Source organism: Pteropus alecto, unplaced genomic scaffold, assembly GCF_000325575.1.
Source record: "Pteropus alecto unplaced genomic scaffold, ASM32557v1 scaffold106, whole genome shotgun sequence".
Lineage (NCBI taxonomy): Eukaryota > Metazoa > Chordata > Mammalia > Chiroptera > Pteropodidae > Pteropus > Pteropus alecto.
The window spans coordinates 17,480,649-17,491,769 of record NW_006442103.1 but is presented as its reverse complement, the minus strand read 5'-3'; positions in this window follow the sequence as shown (position 1 = coordinate 17,491,769).

Genomic DNA, 11,121 nt, shown 5'->3' with positions numbered 1-11,121 from the left:
AAGGGCTGGTGAAAGCTTCATAGAAAAGAAAACGTCTGAGATGTTCTTTGTCCTCCTTTATTCCTAGGTGATGTTTCAAACCAGAGTCTCCTTTTCAGGAAATTAAAAATAGCATTTCGCATTACGAGAGAATCATATATTCGTAGAAATCGCAAAAACCCGTAACAGTTCAGATTCCAGACCTCTACTGTGTATGGGTGGGTGACTGTGAAGCTTAAGACACTCTGTTAGAAATTTTGAGTACAGAGGGTTTAGAAGCCGAATGATAAAAATGTGTTCGTTATAATCAGATTTAAAAAAAAAAAAAAATCAAAGCGACACTAAACAGGAATAGGAAAATTCGAAGAGAAGAGAAACTATCCGGGAAGCTAATTCCTGTATAATTCTCCCCAGCCTCAGTCTAGACTCGCCAGAGGTTCTTTGCTGGGTTATGGATTGAGGTGTTTTTATTAAGGGCTGCGTGACGAGAGCCTTTCTCTCTCTCTCTCTCTCTCTCTCCTCTGTCCCAGAAGGCAGCAGTTACTGATTCACTCTCCATATCCCTTAAGCCTGCATGACTTAATTTCTTTCTTCCCATCCAATTAGAATAAAAAAATCTCTTATTAGTTTCCTCAACATGTTTTGGAAAGATCAAGGAAACCATCAAGTCTTACGAGTGTTGGGAACCGTGGGGACACACATGACATTCAAATACTAGAGATGATGTTTAATGGTCTCATTTTTCTTGAAAATGTCTTTCATTATTTTTGCCATGTCTTGAAATCCCATAAAAGCATAACAGAAATGGGCTTGGGAATTTCATTAAATTAAAATTTGTAAAGAAGGAGGAAAAAGAATGACGGTTTCCTTGATTTTCATTATTGTTCGTTCCACATTGCCGGAAAAAGTAAACCATTTGTCAAGGGTCACCATGAGATGATTCTATATTGGGAGCCAAGGCAAGATGTTCAAAATTTAATAGGGCTGATAAAGATAGAAAAAAATCAGCAATTAAAGTCTCAAGTTTCCCACGGGCAGCCCTTCCCGCGTGCCACCCAAATTTTCCTAGGGCCCCGCCTATCATACTTAGAATCATCAACGTAGCTGAAAGCACTTTAAAGGTATTAATTATCTTACCCACTTTTATTAGCTCTGGGGCCAATCTCTGGAGAAGTAGATGGGGATGGGGATCAGGAACGCCTCTTGATGAGAGGAAACCAAGTGACAAAAGATGCTTTGTCCCAAGACATCAAAAGGCAGGTTGAAAATGACAGCTAGACTCACGTCTGGTTCAGTGTGAATAAAGAAAGATGCCACCTCATTCATTGACACCAAAATATCCGTGTTCACCTACAAAGTGGTTTTCTTCCTGGCGTGACATTTTTCCTTCATTCAGCCTCAGAGATAACACTAATAATCACTGCCAGCGATGGTACTGAAAGCCAAGCTTAATCACCGTAATTGACAATTAAGTTGGGTAGCAACACAGAGACAGGTGATTTCAGACAAGGCTAATGAAAACGGACTATTAAAATCCTCACGCGTTTGGCAGCGATTATGAGCTCCCGGAGCCATTTGCTTTGAAATGTGCACATTTCACAGGCGGCTGCCTGCCAACGCGAGGACTCTGAGCAGGACCCGAGAAGAGAGAGGGACAGACGGTCGCCAGAGATTTCGTAGGTGCCATTTCCTTTCAGTGGCTTGCTCTATCTTTATTAATATATGCCCGATGTTTTAAAGCTTTAGGGAAGGGTGCCCCATTTTCCTACAAAACCACCATGGGTTGGCAGAGGACGAGGGGGTGGGTACTGACAGATGCATGGGGCAGAGTAGAGGGGACCTGTGCGGGGGCTGGTAGGGGAGGGTGGATTTCCTGTCCAGAGCGCCCTTATTGAACAGTTTTCACAAACTGTAAACCGGAAGTGAAAATCCCTCTTCCGAGGATGACAGAGGAGTTTGGGGAAGTTAATCAGCTTTTTTTTTTTTTTTTTTTTTAATAACAAGGAACCAAAAGACAGAGCAGTAATAATTCATTGTTTAAGGAAGTATGGAAAGAACGTCTATATTCAAACATGGCAGTTGAATCTTGTTTTCTATTCACTCGGACAATCTCTGCCTTTTAATTGATGCGTTTAGACCATTTATATTTAAAGCGATTACTGATATCATTGGATTAATATCTACAGTGTTTGTCATTGTCGCTCATTCGTTGCACTTATCTTCTTTTTCTGCCTTTGGCTTTAACTGAGCATTTTATAGGATTCTGTTTTATCACGTCAATTATACTTTCTGGGTTAACTTTTTACGTGGTTGCTCTATAGTTTGCAATACCCATTTATAATTGATATGCCTACGTCTTCATGTGCAGTGCAGGTGACGTAATAGGGCATTCCTAATGCCTCTCCCTCATGACATTTTCCTCTTGTGCTTTGTTTATTTACCGCAACTAACGTGTACTGCTTTTTGTTTAATCCTTTACCTTTCTCTCTAGTTGATACGCCCCTCCCAAAGAAATCAGAAGGGTCCAGAGTACTAACGAAGTAACCAAAAGCAGATGAGAAATTTCTAGAAGATGGCACAGTTCTGATCTAGAATAACCTTTTTCCTGATCTCTTTATATCAATAGCATTTAAAACATTTTTTTTGTTTGTTTGTGAATCACTTAAATAGGAAAAATAGGTGATGTCTCCATTTTCTGAAGGAAGAACTTGGTAATTCAGATTGAAAAGTAGTTATAGTTATTTTAAATGCCCTCTTTGATAATTCCCAAATCTGTCGCATCTGAGTCTGGTTATGATGCATGCTTTGTCTCTTCAGACTGTTTTTATTTATTTGTGTCTTTTAGTGTGCCTTGTAATTTTTGTTGAAAGCCAGGCATATGCGGTGGATAATAAGAACTGAGGTGAAAGAGCTTTAGTTTGAGGTTTGTTTGTTTGGGGTTTTTTTTTTGTTTTTTGTTTTTTTGGTTATTCTAGCTAGGAGCTGGGCTGCTTAATGTTTGCTGTAGATACAGGTGCCAGAGGCTTCAAATTCCTGGGTCCTTGTTTGTGTCCCTCCTTAAATATTGACTGTACCCTTGCAGCTGTTTCGTGTGCAATCTGTTATTTTTCCAAAGTCCTCTTGATGTGGGTGGGAGTGAGGTCTGGTGGAAGAGAAGCATTCTGTAATCTTGTGGGTAAACCTCAGACTTTTAGTGGCCAGAGTTTCTAGGTTGTGGCCTCCAGTGTTTTCTGTTTTGTTTTGTTTTGATCTTCCCTCTAGGTGATACGGGAAAGCTAAAAGTGGCTCGAGCTGGGTAAATGTCCTTTTCTCTAGGTGGGATAAGGCTCTGATAAAATCTTTGTTCTTGGAGAGTAGGCCATTATTATGGAGAATGCTCGGGGCAGATTCAAAAAATGGTGACTTCCCCCTCCCAGAGCCTTGGGGAAATTTTTTTCTTGCCTCTTAATTATGAAGACCTCGTGGGGTTTCTGGAGGCAAACCCCGAGATGTAGAGGCATTTTTAAGATGGTTTTCCCCCAGGGGTTTCTACTTCTCACACTAGATCACACTCAGCTGCCATTTAATTCTTTCTGCTCATTTATGGCTACAGAGACTCGTGCCCCAGGAAGCAGCCCGTCTTGGCTGTGAGTCACCGTTTGCCCATCTCTCCAGATTTCAGTGTGGCATTTGCCCTGCTCCCTCAATTCTCTGATGCGTCCAAGATAATCACTGATTTTCACTGATTTATCTTTTATTGTGAGAATGGGATTGACAGTTTGAGCTATAAATCTTTTTTTTTTTTTCTTTTGAAGCTGAAACTGCAAGTCTGATGTACTAAATTTAAGTTTTAAAAATGATAACTTGATTCCGTCACTGGAAAAGTTTAAACATGTTTGAAACAATTTGGGTAGGGGAGTAAATTCTTTTAACGGTACATCTTGTTAAATTCAAATGCAGATCATGTCCCAGGGGGGATTTATGATTCAAATCGAGATGTGCAAAATACACACCAGATTTCAAAGTCTTAGTGTGAAAAAGAGAATGTGAAATATCCCATTCATAATTCTTTGTGTTGGTTATCTATCGAATGATATTTTCAATCCATTGGTTTTATTACATTGGGTCACATAAAATATATCGTTAAAATTAATTTTATCTGTTTCTTTTTAAGATTTTTTTAACGTGGCCACTAGAAAATATCAACTTACATATGGAGCTCACATACTTCCATTTTCCAGCTCTGCTCTATAATTAAAATATACATCTTTCACTTATTACAGCCTACCTTTAAATTATAACACTGAACATATAATTCGAAACCCTTAAAGTATATTCTCTCTTTTCCTCTCCTGCCCTTTGTATTACTTGCTGTCCTACATTTTACTTCTACATGTTATGAACCATACACTAAATTGTTTTGCTTTTAGTAGTCAATTATCAAAGACATCAAAAATGATGAGAGAACGTCTATTTATATACACACATCCACTATTTCTAGCACTCTTCATTTCTCTTTATAGACACAATAACATTACATTCAACATACAAGTAACATTACTTTCCTTTTGCCTGGAGAATTTCAACATTTCTGGTAGTGCAGATCTGCTGCTGAATTCTCTCAGTTTTTATCTATCTCTAAAGAAATGCGTTTTTTTGTCTTCAGTTCTGAAAGATTATGTCACTGGATAGAGAATTCTAGGTAGAAAGGGTTGTGTTTCCTTTCCCCACTTGAACTTGCTGTTCCATTGTCTTTGGACTTTATAATTTCTGATGAGAAGTCTGTAAACTTTATCTTTTTTTTTCTATATCCATAGGTAATTTTTTTCTAATTCATATGTAAGTATGGTATCTTTTTTCTAATTGGTCAGTTTTCGATAATTTGATTGTGGTATGCCTTGGGGTGATTTGGGGTGTGTGTGCGTGTGTGTGTCTTGCTTGAGTTGAGATTTTTCATTTGGTGTGTTTTAGCTTTCCAAAAAATTAAAAACTGTCGAGCCATTATTTCTTCAAATATTTTTCTGCCCAGTCTCTCTCAGATTTATCTCTGAGACAACCATTTTGGATGTACTATATTACTTTCACATTTTCTCACAAGTCACTGAGACCTTTTTTATAGTCTCCCCTCCCCCCAACCCCTTAAGTCATTTTGGATAAATTCTAAGCTTATAATATTTTTTGTGCTAATAATGGTATCCAGTAAACTTTCCATTTTATTTGTCATCTCTAGGAGTTCCATTCATACTTACACTTCTTTTCTTAATATGCTCATTTCTTTTCTATTTTTAAACATAAGAGCATATTTATACTTGTTTTAGCATCTTTGCCTGCGAATTCCACCATCCCTTTCACTTCTGAGTTTATTTCTATTATCTGATTTTCCTCCTCGTTATGAGCCATATTTTCCTGCCCTACGTATAATACTTTTTATTTCAAGCTGGACATTGTGAATTATACATTGTTGGTTGCTAAATTTTGTTTTTAAAGATTATTGAACTTTGTTCTCGCCAGCAGCTGATACTTGTGTTCAGTTTGATTCTTTTGAGGCTCGTTTTTAAGTGCTTTTTAAATGAATCTATAGCGGTCTTTGCTCTAGGGCTAGCTCCACCCGACTTCTAAGGATGGTTTTTGAGGTCTCTGCTGAATGCCCCATGTACTCAGTGAGATTTCTCTGTTTCCACTGCAGCTGTAATGCTTTTCAGCCCAGTGATCTCTAAGAATTGTTTGTCTTCCTCCTAGCCACTGTTATTTGTCTGAAATCTGCTCTTTCTCAGCCTCATGGAGGTTTATCCTACAATACACAGATTTTTATTCCGCTGTTGATTCATAGGACCCACCATGGGTATTTCTATAACTTTTTCTCAGTATGTCTCCCCCCTCTCAGGTACTTGATGCAAAAATTCAAGACTCCTTGAACTGCAGTCTCTCTTTTTTTAATAACTCAACAAATTTTCATGCTTCGTTTGGGTTCCTTTCCTGTGCCATAGTCCAAAAATTGTTCCCAAGAAGAAAGCTTAGGTGTGCTAGGATTCACCTTATTGCTTTTCCTCTCAGGGATCATAGTTATGAACTTCCCATTCTCCAGTATCTGAAAACTTTTTTCCCCTGTTTTGCCCAGTTTCCTAATTGTCTATGGTGGGAGCATAATTCTGAACTCAGTTATCGGCTCATGACCAGAAGCAGCCTGACAATTTTTGGAGCTATTTCTCATAGAACCCATCTGACAACTTCCATCTACATCATCATCACTTAGTGACACGGCCACGTCTAACTGCAAAGGCAGCTGGAATGTGTAACTGTTTAACTGGAGCAGCACACACACACACACACACACACACACACACACACAACACACGCCACACACCAATAAAACAGTCTTCTATTACATGGAGGAAGTGGAGGGGAAGAATATCGTGTTGGCAGCTAGCAGTTTCTGCTACAACTCTATGTTGTCTTTATCAATAGTATAAAACTTTGAAATGGCTACGAAATGTTTTACAATATGGCTACATCATTTATTTGACCATTCCTCCTCTGTAAATGGGCATTTAACTTGTCTGTAGTTATCTTTTTTTGCCCCTACAAACCTGTATATATATACATATTCTCTCATATTTACAAATGTGATATAGTGTCCAACCTTATAGCAACAAAAGAAATGGATGATTTTCATGAAAATATTATTTACCAAAACTTTGAGCTAAAAAGAAGTAGAAAGTTAGAATAAACAAGAATAGATCAATAGAAAAGGGAATTAATAGAAAAAAGGGCAAGTCCAAATGATTATTAATATATAGTCACTACATGTCACTAGTCATTAAGGATGCAAGTTAAAGTAACAATATTCTCATTCAATATACTGCCAGAATTTAAAATGACACTGTCCACCGCTAGCGGTGTATGTGTGCACACATACACAGATATACATAGATACATAAAAACATGTACCTATTATATACTGGAGTGACATTAGAAATAATAGCTATCAGTATGGCATGGAACCCAACCAGCCGAAGGTTTCAGGAGCTCAGATAGAAGAGATGCTAGCTGTGCACAAATGGTGTGGTTATTCTAGCGTTCAGTGGTGAGGAGCTGTGTGTACATATGTGTAAACATCCTCACATATTTGTGCTTCTATATCTATGTAACAGATTCCAAGAATTGGGAACATACAGTAGAAGGGTATGTGACTTTAAACAAATATTGTCAGGTGGCTTTCAAACAAGGCTGCAATATCTCATGTTTCCCTAAAAAAACACACAGAAGTAGCCTGTCTCTGTGTCACTGCCAGCGGTACCTTCCCAGGGACCATCACGGTCCATTTCGATTTAAATATACACGCATGTCGGAGCGAGGATAAGAAGGGAGGGATCAAAATTTGTTGTGCACTTTTTCTTTCTCCGTCTTCATTATGCTCCGTCATGAAATCCCCGTGAGTCATTTGTTCTTTGGTTTAGAAACGTTTCTCACCTATTTTAATTAAATCTGCTATGTGGGTGATGTGATCTTTGAAATCCTGAGTATTTGCAAATATCTTTCTTTCACTGTTGTGGTAAACAATACCTTGACTGGGCTTGAGAGTCTAAGAGTCGCCTGTCAGTGAGTGCTATTCCACTGCCCTCTAGCTTCTAGTGTTGCAGATGAGAAGTCTTGACACAGATCTCACTCTTCCCTTTGAGAATAACTTGATCTTTCTTGCAGTTGAGTTTGTAAGGTTTACCTCTGTCCCTGGAGTTCAAGAACTTTACTAGAATGTAGGCCATCTTTTAATATGGTTCTTCCGAATTTGGGGATATTTCTTTCACGTGATCATCCTCTATCCTATCCTTCAATCTGATCCTATCCTATAACTGGTTATAAATTTTTAGTTCAAAACCCCATGCTGTTAGTTCCAGGAAGTATCTTGGGGGGTATTCTAATTATTTTTGTGTTCCGGTGGTAGTCTGTCTCTTCCAGCTGTGGTAGTTAGAGAAGGCTTATTCTGAACTTTGGCTTATTCTTCCTTCTCTCTGGCTGCTGGTCTCTCCTAAGTATGCCGATTTTTCTCTTGTCTCCTTAAACTGGCTTGTGTTCATCTTAAGGGGTGGAAGATTCGCGAGCAGTGGGAGGCGTGAGAGTCTTCACCCCTAGGAAGAATCCTCTCTATTCTTGCTTTCCTTAAGCTCTCCGGCCTTGGGTGTGGGGAGGACTCAGCCCCCAGCTCAGCAACTCGTCGGCTAGTTCGGCTTCTCTGGTTGAACCCAGGTGCTGATCACGTCTGCCAAATTCCTCCACTGTAAAGTTGCCGTTTCCTGCCTTGTAATTAATAAGTAATTTGTGGTGAGACGCTTAGTGACCATGTCTATATCCTGTTCCTTTTCAAATTTCCAGCAACTAGTTCTAACATGCATTAAATTATTTTTTTGCTTTATTCAATTATTTCTGATTTTTGCAAAATGGTGATTTCCTAACTCTATTATTCCTTCTACAGTTTTCTTAAAGTTTATTATCACTGGTATGAACTTAAAATTTCTTAATGAGTTACAATCTATTACTAGCATTATATTTTTTTATTTTTATACTTTTGATAGAAATAATGGACGTATAACATTGTTAGTTTCAGATGCACGACATAATGATGTATGTATGTATGTATTGTGAAATGATTACCAGAATAAGTTAACGACCATCACCGCACACTTATTTTTTTTTTCTTGAGAAATTTCGATATCTGTTCTCTTAGCAACTTTCAGTACAGTATGGTATTAACCTGTCACCATGCTGCACATTAGTTTCGTCCCCAGGATTTGTTTGGCAACTGGAATAACTGTACCTTTGGGCCACGTTCACCCATTTCATGTTCGCTTCCGGCAGCCCCCAATCTGTTGTCTGCATCTATGAGTGCCTTTATTTATTTTGATGCTAAAACTATCCCAGATGTGGCAGGTGGGAGAACCAAGTGCTGTAAGTTCATTTTCTGTTTTCTTGCACCATCTCCGAAATCAGCCATTTCTCCAAAAGGTCTTAGATCCTTTTAGTGGGAAATGATATTTAGAAACCAAGATCTGAGCTCTAGGTTTGTTCCTTGCTACCTGAGTATCGTTTCTTCTTGGACTTTTCCATGGACAGAGCTGAAAAAATGTTGCAAAGTTGTATTTTTAATATATAAAAGTTTCAATTTCATGTATGTGGTCCAAATTCACATATATTCACATATTAAACATATATTTTAAAATTATGAGTCCATAATGACACCTCTAATTTCAACCCCGCGCTGAAGTGTTCTTTCTTGCCTTCTCCTAATCCATACTGTATCTTCGTTCTCCCAGGGGGACCCCTGTTTCTCAAAATATCAAACGTGTCTCATTTGCTCAACTTTATGAGCAAAAAAGCTTGGGGATTGTAAAAAAACCTACCAAGTAGATTTCAAATTTCATTTATTTATTTTTATTTTAGACTTAAGAACTATATTCAAAAGTTACTTAGATTGATCATTTTCCCCCTTCAGAATGGTTATGTTATTTATTTTAAATAGTTAGATTCATTTGTTTGTATTAAACTTTAGGGTTTTACTTTTTCTCCCATCCCTGTTGATTTTTTGAATATGTAATATATTAACATAAGGTAAAACCTATATTAAAAGATGTATTTGGAGAAATGTCGCTGCCTCTAATCCCTCCCACCCTGTTCTCACCCATTTTATGCAATCAATTTCATTAGTTTCTAGTTTACTTTTCCTGTTTCTTTATGCAAAATAAGTAGATATCTGTATATTTTATTTTCCCTCCTCTAGCACATAAAGGGTAGCATATCATATATACTCTTCTGCACTTTCACTTAGTATATGTAAAAAATCATTCCATATGAGATTTTATCGCCTTTTTAACGGCTGCATAGTACTCCATTGTGTACCAGTTTTTCGGCCAATATTTTACAATTTAAAATAATGCTAAAATAAGTGACCTTTTGTGTTTATATTTTATTTTTAGAGGTGTATCTTCAGAGTAGATTTCTAGAAGTGGAATTAATGAGTCGATAATGAGTAGATAAGTGTAGTTTTGTTAGACATTACCCTACAGGAAAATTCCTTTTCACGCCAATACAATGAGATTCCTATTGACTTGAATTTCTCTAAAACCTTCGTTGTCAGACTTTTGAATTTTTGCCAATCTGGTAAGTGAGAAATGGCTTCTAAGGGCAGTTTAGAGTTTTACTAATTACAAGTTGAATACCTTTCATAATATTTTGGCAAACTGCCCCATGTATTTTGTCCATCTTTTAAATATTTTGTCATTTCTATCTCAATTTTTAAGAGTTCTTTGTATAGTAATGATATCAGTCTAATAAGATACATTATTTTTCTGCCACTTTGTCATTTGGTTTTTGATTTGTTTATGGCTTGTCATAAAGGTTTTTTAAAAAAGTATTTGAATTTATCAAGACTTGATTTTATTCTCGATTTTGAGTTATAATTAGAAAGCCTTTCTCAAAACCCAACTTATAGAGGAATTCTGACATTTTTCTAGCATTTACATATTTTCACTTTTTATGTACAGATCTGATTCATTTGTTATTTATTGTGTATGGTGTGAGGTATGCTTTCAATTTCATCTTTTGCCAAATGGTTATTCAGTTGTCCCAGCACTATTTTTATAAAGTCCATCATTTTCAGTAAGTTGAGAATCCACAATAATCATATACATTACATTTTGGCACCTAGTTCTGGCTTTCAAGTGTATTCAAAGTGCCTGGCAATATAATGATGACATTTTTATTTATAGAGACCTTACCATATATTTTAAAATCCACTTTTCTTATTTAGACTTTTCTTCATTAAATATTAAATACTGTAAAATTTCGTGCAAAACTCCAGCAAAACAAAACAAAACAAAACAAAACACTTGGAATTTTTATATGTATCGCATTAAATTTGTAATTAATTTAGGGAAAACTAACATCATTGTAATATTGATTTATCCTATTACTGTACAAAAAGTGTGTTTCCACTGGTCCAAATGTATTTCTGTATTTTTCAGGGTAAGCTTTTTCTTGTGTAGGGTTTGTCTCATTTCATGTTGATTTTATTTTTGAGTATTTTATCTTTTAGATTAAATTGGTTTATAACATTACATAAATTTCAGGTATACAGCTTTATAGTATGACATCTGCACACTCAATTGTATG